Raw genomic sequence first — 12,382 nt, 5'->3', positions numbered from 1 at the left:
CCAAGGGCAGCATGCCTAAGCTCAATTCCATTGTCCTAAATCACTTCAATTCCTCCTCACACATAGTGAAATGATCACTAATTGATCATTACAATGTTCATATACCATTACATGAGCAAACCCTAATTTTGTTCAAGTGTCCAAGTTTTCAAGTCCCATTCATGCATTACACTTGCTTTACACATACACTTAAATGTTCAATCACTCATATCATGCCAAGGGCAGCTCATAAACCACTTTGCTTCAAGAAAAATCATCAACCCTAACCATCCCTAAGCTGCCGAAATTGTAGGGATGAATACACATAAATTTTATTTTGTTTTGCTTACAATTTCCACTTATCTCATGGCATTAAACATGAATTGAGTAAGAGAGGTAGGAGATTGGACACTAACCTTGAATGGAGTCACTTCCAAGCTTACAATAACTTTTCTTTTCTACTTCTTTTTGCTCCTAAAATCTTCTCTAAGATAAAATATTAAGGTTTTGTGTTGGGAGCTTAGGCTTTAGTTAAAGAAAAACCAAAGAACTCAAGATTTGGTAAGCTTGGTAATGGAGGAGAGGGAAGAGGGAAGTGGTGCAGCTTGGAGAGGAGGATGAGGGCAGATGGGTTGTTCCAGAATTTTGACTTCTTTTCTTTATTTTTAATGTATTATAATTGTATTTCTTGATTTTTGATTGGCCAAAGTTTTTAAATGACCTCATGCCTACACAATAAATCAATATTTTCTTTATTTCTTCTCTTCTTTTTACTACTCATTTTTAATTTCATTTTTAACAATGTTTATTAATATTTGATATCATATAATTTATATACTTAATTGGATAAGTTGGTCAAAAATCATATCTGAAGATGAAATGACCAAAATGCCCTCCATTTGGCTTAACGAGCTAAAATTGTGTGTACCGATTGATTAAATTTTCTTTGTGTTTTCTTAACATTTTATTGTCATTAAAACCCCAATAATCCTTCCCTGAGATCCCAAAAATTATTTCATGAAGTTTTCCCCGGGTTTAGAGCTTCCAACTATGAAGACTGCAACTTCCCACTGGGTTACCCATCACTAGGGCCCCTGCTCATTTAACTTGGTTGTATTTTATTTTTAAAAATTTTTCCTACATTTTTCTTATTAATATTTGAGTTAATTATGGCTCCTCACTTTAGTCTAAATATTTTTCTTGACGTTCTAGCTATCCGGGCCGACACTGGTCACCTGAACAGTAGAATGTACAGAATTGCTACAGTGAGGGTGTTACATTAACTTACATTTTCTTCCAAACCTTAATACCTTCTTCCACGGTGACACCTTGACGAACACTTTGTCGCCAATTGCATATTCTATTTCTTTTCTCTTCAGGTCAGCATAGGATTTTTGTCTGTCTGAGGAAACCTTCAGATTGGCTTTGATTAGCTTTACCTTCTCCTCAGTCTGTTTCACCAGGTCTGGCCCTACCAGTTTATCTTCACCTAATTTAGTCCAACACACTGGAGTTCTACATTTCCTCCCATACAGTGCTTTATACGGGGCCATTTGGATACTAGCTTGGTAGCTATTATTGTATGCAAATTCTGCCAGTAGGAGGTATCTATCCCAACTTCTCTCAAACTTGATGACACAACTCCTTAGCATATCCTCAAGGACCTGGATTACCCTTTCTAATTGCCCATCCATCTGAGGATGGAAAGCTGTGCTGAAGTGGAGTTGTGTGCCCAAGGATTCATGCAACTTCTTCCAAAATCTCGATGTAAACCTTGGGTCTTGATCAGATATGATGGAAAGTGGAATTCCATGTAGTCTAACTATCTCACTGATATACAATTCTGCTAACTTCTGTAGTGAGTAATCAGTCCTAACTGGCAAAAAGTGTGCTGACTTCGTCAATCTATCTACTATCACCCATACTGCATCATGCTTCTTCTGGGTGAGACGTATACCACTTATAAAATCCATGGTGACTCGATCCCATTTCCATTCAATTATGCATATAGGCTATAGCAAACCTGATGGAACTTGATGTTTTGCCTTGACTTGCTGACATGTCAAGCATTTAGTCACATAGTCAGCTATGTCCTTCTTCATTCCAGGCCACCAATAATGAAGCTTCAGGTCATGATACATTTTTGTACTTCCTGGGTGCATAGCATAAACACTGTTGTGTGCCTCTTTCAGAATACTGGCTTTCAATTCCCCATCATCTGGTACACATACTCTTTCTTTGTAGTATAGACACCCATCTGCTTTCACCTCATAGTTAGTTGCCTTCCCTTCTGAGATTTTACTCATAGTAGTTATTAACTTCTCATCTACCTTTTGCCCATCAAAAATCTGCTGTAGCAGGTTTGGCCTCACTTGTAACTCAGCCAAAATAGCTCCATCTCGAGCTAAGGATAGACGGGCATTCAATGATCTCAAAGTTGTGATGGATTTTCTACTCAAAGCATCAGCAACTACATTTGCCTTCTCAGGATGATAGTCAATCACACAATCATAGTCCTTCAGGAACTCAATCCATCGCCTCTGTCTAAGATTGAGCTCCTTCTGGGTTTACAAGTATTTCAGACTTTTGTGATCTATGTAAATGTAACACTTTTCACTATACAAGTAGTGCCTCCATATCTTTTGTGCGAAGATGATTGCTACAAGTTCTAGATCATGGGTAGGTTAGTTCTGTTCATGTGGCCTTAGATGCCTGGAAGCATAGGCGACCACCTTCCCCTCTTGCATCAATACACACCCTAACCCATTATGAGAGGCATCACTGTAGATCACAAAGTCCTTTCCTGACACTGGCGATGTTAACACTGGTGCCTCTATCAACATGGCCTCTAACTTATCAAAACTGGCCTGACACTTGTCATTCCAATCAAATCTGACATTCTTGTGTAACAACTTGGTCATTGGAGTAGCTATTAAAGAAAATTCCTTCATAAATCTTCTGTAATACACAGCTAGCCCTAAGAAACTTCTGACCTTAGTTGTATTTCTGGGAGGCTTCCACTCCATCACTGCTTCTATTTTCTTAGGATCCACTCTAATCCCATCGGCTGACACTGTGTATCCAAGGAATGCAATCTCATTCAACCAGAAGTCACACCTGGACAACTTAGCATATAACTTCTTTTCTCTCAGGGTTTGCAAAACAATCCTCAAATGCTCTTCATGTTCTTCCCTAGTCTTGGAATACACCAAAATATCATCAATAAAGACCACTACAAACCGATCTAGATATGGATGGAAGATACGGTTCATATGTCACACCCTACCCCTCTGTAAGGCATAACATGATCCCGTAGTATACCTAATGAATTACCAACTTCATCTACTGATAACCCATTAAATACACTACAAGGGATTTTAAAACTTTTCTTACATCTTTTTACAGTGGTGAGCACAATTTACAGGTGTTAAAAACCTTTTTGAACTGAAGTGGAACAGCTAACACATTTGGACTATTAGTGACTTCTGTAAAAATTTTGGTAGAGTGCCATCTGTATTTTGGATAAAACAGTTCTTCAGAAAACCTGTAAAAAGCACTTCAATATTTTTCTCAATCTCAACTCCAACAGTTAAACACCACAATATATTTCTCAACTCAAATCCCTAATAATTTTTCAAAGACTGAGATAAAAGAAATACAGTACAATTTTTTTACAAGCCAAAATAACTCTTAATTTATTTTACAACTTCAATGTACAATTTTAATTTGCAACTACTCAAAATCAAGAACAATATATATATACATACAGTTAACATACATTACAGTATAAAATACAAAATGTGGTATACTCAATATACCTGATGATCTCTCGCTGAATGCACTAGTAGCCTAATCTGCTGCCCTATCCGTCTGTCTACCTGCAACAACAATAAAAAGCTATCACTGAGACAATATCTCAGTGGTGCACAACATTAACCAAATACAACTTTAAATTACAATTCATAAATCATATAAATGATGAATACGTAAAACCATAATTAAATTCAAGACAATGAATGCCATAAGGAATTTAAACTCTATTTCACAATATCACAATAAATCTCAATAGTCAAAACATGGTTAAATTCAAAAGACAGTGAATGTCAATAAGAATTTAAACTCTATTTCATAAATTATCAAAGCTCATAATAACACAATTTAGTCAAATAATTTAAGAATACAGTATTGCCAATTCATACACAACTTAAGCCATGACACAAAATTTCCGATCAATGCCGTGTTGTACACCACGACCAAGCAATCACAACCCCACTAATCGAAATCAATGAGGAAGGAAGCTAGCTATATAATGAGTACTCATCTGATCACCTCAACTGGTAAACCAGAGAGGGAGAAAAATAAACGATCACAACCCCATAAATGGAGAAGGAAAATAAATGATCACAACCCCATAAATGGAGAAGGAATGATGTGATACTGTCATGCTAAGTGTGAACACAAAATCAATTCCAAACATTTTATTCAAATGATTCGTGAGAATCCAATAAATTTCCAAAGTCATAATTTCATTCACAGAATGGCAACACAATTCATAATTAACTTCAATTTTCACAAATCACACTAAATCAATTTTCCACAGTTTCAAACCATTTACAATGCTTTTCAAGCAATAAGTATCCATTCAAACACATTTCCATAATTGAAAACAATAATATATAAATAGTCATAATTTATTTCAATTGAAAAATTCAAAAGAAATAACGGTTGTGCACAAACCTTTGATAACTGTCCCTGGCCTTGACACAGTGTTTCCTTCCCTTTCCCTGATTCTTTGCTAACTGAGAAACACAATTTGAGGTGTTTCAGTACTCATTTAAACTGTCTCTAACGATAATGCTTGATAATTAATTCACTGAATTCTACTATTTGCTTAGTCAACATAATATGTCGACCCTCGATGCATTCTAGGTAAATTAGGTTTTAATGTTACTAATATGTCACATTCAATAGTCTTTTAGGGTTGGTACATGTTACCAAACTCATTTTCATGTATCTTGCATTTTTTTGCAATTTGCTGGATTCCGGGATACTAGTTTAACCTAGCCGGACGACCTAGCTCCCTCAGTTTTCGGGTTTTGATCAAAACTACAAACTTGTAGATCTATGTCTTATTGCACGCGGGGCAAAATTTCAGGTCATTCTGAGTTATGTAGACCAAGTTATAGTCATTTTACTATTGCTGGTCAAAATGCATCAAAATTGGTCACTTTAGGTCATTTTAGGTCAATTTTGGTTCGGCCAGTTTTTGGACCCGAACTTTTGCAAGCTTTTTGACTTGCTTATGGTTATTTCTGGGCTTTGGTGTCTTCATAAGACTTGTAGATATAGGTATTAACTATTCATGGTCAAAATTTCAGGTCAATTGGACCTGTTTTGAGTGAGTTATGGTCTAAAAACTAACTGCTGCCCAATTGCTCAATTTTTCAGGCCTTAATCGCACTAATCCGGATTTGGTCATTTTTCAAGCTACCTTACAAGCAGAATTTTGGCAAGCTTCCTTCAAGAAAGTTGGCACATTTTGTGCCTAGTTTCACCTCCAATTGGTCTCATACCAATTGGAGCCACACACTTAAGGTTCTAAGCCCAAAACACAAACTGCCCTATTGCATTTTCTTCATTTCTCATCAAAGGTCACTTTTAGCATTGCCAAACTCCACATTCATGTCAACTTTGGTTTGTACCATAACCTAAACATATTTTACCACATATTGTTGATCATTTTGGTAGCTTACAATCACATTCAACATACACCATAAAGTGCAGAATTTGTCAAACTCAATTACAATAATTTAATCACCTATTCATGCTCATTTACATGCCCAAGCTGCCCTAACAACTATCACAATTCAATATTAATATTCCATAATCCAAACATGAAATAACATCCTTATGGTTCACCAAACCAGGCTGTCGATTCACGCATTTACATTCCATTAATTCCCAAGCTTCAAATTTCAATTACACATTCACATATACTAAGTATACATCACCCAAATAATTTCCTACACACATAAACATTTAATCAATCCTTTAATCCACCATTTACAAGCAAAAATAAACTGTCTTCAAGGAGTTTCCATGGCTGCCAAAAATACAGCTCTCCCTTTAAACATCAAACCTCAAAATTCTTTCCACAATTCAAGTACCCATAACATCCACACAAACTTTAATGAAGCAAGCATCAAAAATACATACCTACCACTTTTGAAATTCTTCAAAACCTCACAAAAACTTAAATTTCTTACTGCCTATCTATTGCCCAAGTTGTATAGAACAACTTTAGTGAAGGACTCTTGAAGAAACTAGGGCTTGATCATGGAGGATTGGAGCTTCATGCATGAATGGCCATGGAGTTTTCTTTGGGATGCATTCGGCTGGTTCAGTTGCTGGAGGTTGAAGATGATGTTCATCTATCCAAAGTGTCTTTTATAGGTGGTCCAAGCTACCTTAGTGGAGCACTTAACTTATTTTAATGTTTAATTATTCAAACTTTCTCAATTTTCATTTTTACGCCCCAAACTTCCATCATTTATACTATGTACCACAATTTTAATTTTCATGACATTTTAAAAATATAACATCATGTATTTTTAATGGACATTTAGGTCAAAAGACAACTCGGAGTGTCAAATGACCACAATGCCCCTATTCGGATTGCATTCCCGATTTTTCGGTAACACCAGGTTTTGTCTGTTTTTTCGATTTCTCACTTTTCTTTGTACTAATTAATTAATTTTTCTTTGATATTTCTAATGATATTTATACTTCAATAGGTGTCTCTTTAAGTCTTAAAATATATTTTCTAGGGTTCCCCGCGGTCCAGGGCTAGTCAACGGTCCATGCCGTGACTTCCCGGTGCGGTCACCCATCGCTAGGGTTCTCGGCTCGCTTAACTTGGTTACATTTCTTTGCTATTATTTTTCCTTTGTTTTTCTTGCATTTTCTTTTCTTGTATTTCATTAATTTATGTCTCCTCACTCATATCAAAGTGTAATTCTAGGCATCCTAGCTGTCCGGACAACACTGGTCACCAGAACAGTAGAACGCACTACCGAACATAGGGGTGTTACATCATAAGGTCCATGAATGTTGCTGGTGCGTTTGTTAGGCCAAATGGCATCACCAGGAACTCATAATGCCCATACCAAGTCCTGAATGCAGTCTTTGGCATATCTGCATCCTTCACTCTCAACTGATGATACCTTGATCTGAGATCAATTTTAGAAAATACTCCTACTCCCTTCAACTGATCAAACAGATCATCAATTCTAGGCAACGGATATTTATTCTTCACTGTCACTTTATTCAACTGCCGGTAATCGATGCATAACCTCAAAGTCCCATCCTTCTTTTTCACAAACAGCACTGGAGCTCCCCATGGTGACACACTGGGGCATATGAACCCCTTATCCAGTAACTCCTGCAACTGGATTTTTAGCTCCTTCAACTCAGTAGGTGCCATCCTATAAGAAGCAATAGAGATTGGTGCTATACTCGACAGTATCTCAACAGCAAATTCCACTTCCCTTTCTAGTGGCAAGCCAGGCAATTCTTCAGGGAACACATCTGGGAAGTCTCTTACTGTGGTATGTCACACAGATCTGGCTTAGCTTGCCTAGTGTCCACCACATGTGCTAGGTAGGCTTCGTAGCCTTTTCTCATCAGTTTTCTTGCAACTGCGGCTGAGATGACATTGGACAAGAAATTTGTCATTTCCCCCACAACTGTAATCTCATTACCCTCAGGAGTTTTCAAGGAAATCATCTTCAATTTACAATCAACTATTGCCTGATGATGTGACAACCAGTCCATTCCCAAAATCACGTCAAACTCATGGAAAGGCAATTCAATCAGGTCTGCCAAGAATTCATACCCTTGAATTCTTAACGGGCAACCCTTGTACACTTTGTTTACCACTACACTGTGGCCCAATGGATTAGTGACCAGAATATCTTGGTCACTCTCCCCTACTAGTATCCTCCTTTCTACGGGTAAGTTGATGCAGATGTATGAATGAGTGGATCCTGGATCTACCAATGCATGCACATATGTGTTGTAGAGGGAGAACGTACCCTTGATGACATCCAGGGCATCTTGCTCCTCCTAAGCTCTTATGGCATAGGCTCTGGCAGGTTCTCTGGTAGGTGCTCTGACCTCTGGCCTCTCTGCTGGCTTAGATGCAGGCCTCTGTGATGGTCCCACTGCCTCAGATTTACCAGACTTCCTACCCCTTTGAGGTACAGGAGCAAGTCTATCTGCTTGTGTTGGAGCAGCTATAGCAGTTCTGCATGGACATTTCCTCAACTGATGCTCTGTCGACCTACACCTTAGGTAGGCACTCGTCACTCTCCAACACTGCCCCTTATGCCACTTCAAATAATGCGGACATGCAGAAGATGTTAGGGCTAGTCCCCTGAACACCGTCCTTGGAGAGCTGCCCATTGATGGTGTGGACTGGCCTTTCCTAGGTGTAAACTATGGCCTGGGCCCCTGGGACTGATCCTGACCTTGAAGCTGACCTGAACTCTGTGCAGGTGGACCTTTGAACTTCTTTCCAGGTGCAGGAGATGAGCTAGACTGACCCGAGCCCCTCTTCTGCTGTCTCTCTCTTCTAATCTGCTCACTTATTCTGACTTCCTCAACTTTCACTGTAGCTTCCACTAACTTGGTGAAGTCTATAATTCCCAAGGCAGTGATCATTATTTTTATGTTGTCATTTAGCCCCTCTTTAAATCTTTTACACCTCTCAGCCTCAATAGGGACTATCTCCCTTCCATAGCGGCTTAGTCTGACAAATTCCTTTTCATACTCTGCCACTTTCAACTGTCTCTACCTCAGGTTAATGAATTCTTTTCTTTTCTCTTACAGGTATACACTACCCATATACTTTTTTTTGAACTCTAAGAGGAAGAAGTCCTAGGTTATTAGTTATGGCTGTACTTTACTAGACACTGTATCCCACCATTGATAGGCATCACCTTGCAGTAGAGATACAACAGCTTCTAGGTTTTGCTCTGGAGTGCAGTGGAGTTGTTTTAAAACCCTTCCTGTTCTGTTCAACCAGTTTTTGGCTACAATAGAATTATCTTCTCTCTTGTGCTAGATAGGCTTCACACCCTTTTCTCATCCATCTCCTTGCAACTACAGCTGAGATGACATTGGACAAGAAATTTGTCATTTCACCCACAACTGGTATTTCTTCATTCTTAGCAGTTTTCAGAGAGATTCTCTTCAATTTATAATCTACTATTGCCTAATGATGGGATAAAGAGTCCATTCCCAAAATAACGTCAAACTTATGGAAAGGCAGTTCGATTAAGCCTGTTGAGAACTCTTTCCCTTGATTCTTCAATGGACAACCCTTATATACCTTGTTTACTACCACACTGTGGCCTAGCGGATTTGTGACCAGGATGTCTTGGTCACTTTCCTCTACTGGTATTCCCTTTTCTACGGGTAGCTTGATACAAATATATGAATGAGTAGAACCTGGATCTACTAATGCATGCATAAAAGTATTATAGAGGAGGAATGTACCCTTGATGACATCTGGAGATCTTGTTCCTCCTGTGCCCTCATAGCATAGGCTCTGGCTGGTATTTTACCTTTTCCACTTTCCATAGACTCTGATACAAGTTTCTGTAAAGTACCGACAGTCTCAGCCTTACCTGGTTTTCTACCCCTTGGAGCTAGAAGGGCAGGCCTAACAGTTGATACTGGAGTAGATGTACTAGTTTTGCACGGACAATCTCTGATTAGGTGGTCTGTAGACCCACACCGTAAACAAACACCTATAATTTTCTAACATTCCCCCTTATGCCATTTTTGGCAATGTGGGCAAGCAACAGATACTATTGGGGCTGGTCCCCTCAACCCTGTCCTTGGAGAGCTAGCCACTGAAGGTGTGGACAGGCCTCTTCTCGGTGCAAACTGAGATTTGCGCCTCTGTGACTGACCCTGACTTAGTGCTCTACTGAAACTCTGAGTAGGCAAACCTCTGAATTTCTTACTAAGCACAGAAGATGCACTGGTCTGACCCTGACCTCTTTTTTACTGTCTATCCCTTCTGTTCTGCTCATTTATTCTAACTTTTTCGACCTTCAGTGGGGCTTCCATTAACTTGGCAAACTCTGTAATCCCCAAGGTAGTAATCATTACTTTAATGTTATCATTGAGTCCTTCCTCAAATCTCTTGCATCTCTCGACCTTATTAGGGACTATTTTCTGCCCATACTGGCTCAGTCTGATAAATTCTCTTTCATATTCAGCCATTGTTAGCTGTCTCTGGCGTAGGGGAATAAATTCCCTTCTCTTCCCTTCCAGGTATACACTGCCCACATACTTCTTTCTAAACTCAATGAGAAAGAAATCCCAAGTTATTTGTTCTGGTGGCACCTCACTAGTCACTGTATCCTACCATTGGTATGCATCATCTTGCAGTAATGATGCAGCAGCTTCCAAATTCTGCTATGGAGTATAGTGAAGTTGTTTCAAGACTCTTCCAGTTCTGTCTATCTAGTTTTCAGCTGTGACAGAATCATCTTCCCTTTTGCCCAGAAAATCCATTGCTCCGAACTTTCTAAGTTTCTCCATATGATATTTTTTATGTGGAGGTGGTAGCGGTGGCATAACTCCTGCCATCTGTCTAAAGAACTCAGCCATTTACTGAAATGTGGCTAGTGCCTCTAATACTGATGGAGCAGGTTCCCTCCTATCTCCTGGCTCAGTCATAGATGGGGCATGACTTTCCACCTCCTCATCGACCGCTCTCTGCGATGTGGAGTCCATATTCTGATCAAAATAACAAATCAAAAGATCTGCATTAGAGTCATCTTAACACTTACAATGCAATGCATGATATGAAATCTATCTAGGTCCAGAAATGCCTAAATCGTGCTCTGATACCACTAAATGTAACACCTCTCACCCGTCTACAGTGTAGCCAAGCAAGGCGTGCTACATGGCATGCTGGAGCACCTAGTCTGTGATTATCTCATTTTTTGAACTCAATTTTATTAAAGAAGTCTTTTATGTAAAGTTCATATCATACTGGTTCTATTTTCATACTTTAATAAAATCAGTGTTTCAAAAATGGTAATAAAATCTGGCAAGGTGCCATCTGTATTTCAGACAAAGTGTCCTTCTAAACCTGTTAAAAACAGTTCAATATGATAATCTCAAAATCTCAACTATTTCATAGTCTCAATATTTCAATACAGTCTATTGCTTTTTACAATATTTAAATAGTTTCAAAATACAGTCCATTATAACTTAAATACATCCAGACATTCTCTATATAAAGTTAATATGTACAAATTATTATAAACCTTAAAGTTTTATGATATGCATATTACATAATAAAATGTCAAAATACAACTAATAGTCATTACACAATATCCTAAGTCCTACCATGTATGCAGTGTAGTGCAAATGACTCTGGACTCCTGTGCAGATCTGATGTCTCACCCGGTCGTAGGTCTGCTGGGCTCCCCAGCTGTGTCTCCAATACCTACGCATAGCAAAAGTAACGCGCTAAGCAATTCTGCTTAGTGGTGCCAAATATAAAGAAATATACACTAAAATAAAATAAATGAATTGTTTATGAATTTATGACATCGATATTCTTTGCAGTTACTGATTCTACTTTCATTTGCTAGCCTTTCATTTTTGATAATTTTTAGTGGTACTGCATGTCAATAAATTGAATTTAACTATTTGAATTTAATAATGCTTAAATTAACTGCCCGTGTAGCCTATACACTGACTAGACTGGATAAACAGATATACTGGCACTGGGTACCTAGTACCTCGGGCTGTCACACCATCTATCACAAAGTGTCTCCCGGTGTGCAAATAGTGTGGCTAAAAAGCCATATAGTCAATCTGGCCATAAGCCAAGTATAATAACATAATACGTATAGCCGCAGGCTATTAAAGTCACAGTGCGGCATAATATGCCGTAAAAACACAGTATGGCATAAAGCCATTTACAGAACAGCTGTCAGAATTCTATTGGCATAGCAACCTATCCAAACTAGTCAACTAGGCAAACTAGGGCACATTGCAAATTAATTGTTTAATTCTTTAGTTTTTTTGAGTTTACTAGTTATCATGTAATTCAGAAGTCAATGTAAATGTTGACCTTTTTAGACAATATGGATAAGTTGATTCTAGTATCAATATGTCACAAATTGTAATTCAATATGCTGCCAATATAGTACAATTCACCCTTTTTTACAAGTTGGCATTTATTGCCAAATTACTTCAAGCTTCATTGTATGTAAATGTGAAATTTTCAGTTTTAGTGTGCTAGATTAGTCTACCTTAATGTCCTACTTCTCTTGATTTTTAGCTTCTAGTCAAAGAAGCAAAATTGTAGCTT

Source organism: Hevea brasiliensis, chromosome 10 (assembly GCF_030052815.1).
Source record: "Hevea brasiliensis isolate MT/VB/25A 57/8 chromosome 10, ASM3005281v1, whole genome shotgun sequence".
In the NCBI taxonomy this organism is placed as follows: domain Eukaryota; kingdom Viridiplantae; phylum Streptophyta; class Magnoliopsida; order Malpighiales; family Euphorbiaceae; genus Hevea; species Hevea brasiliensis.
This window is presented reverse-complemented; position numbering follows the sequence as displayed.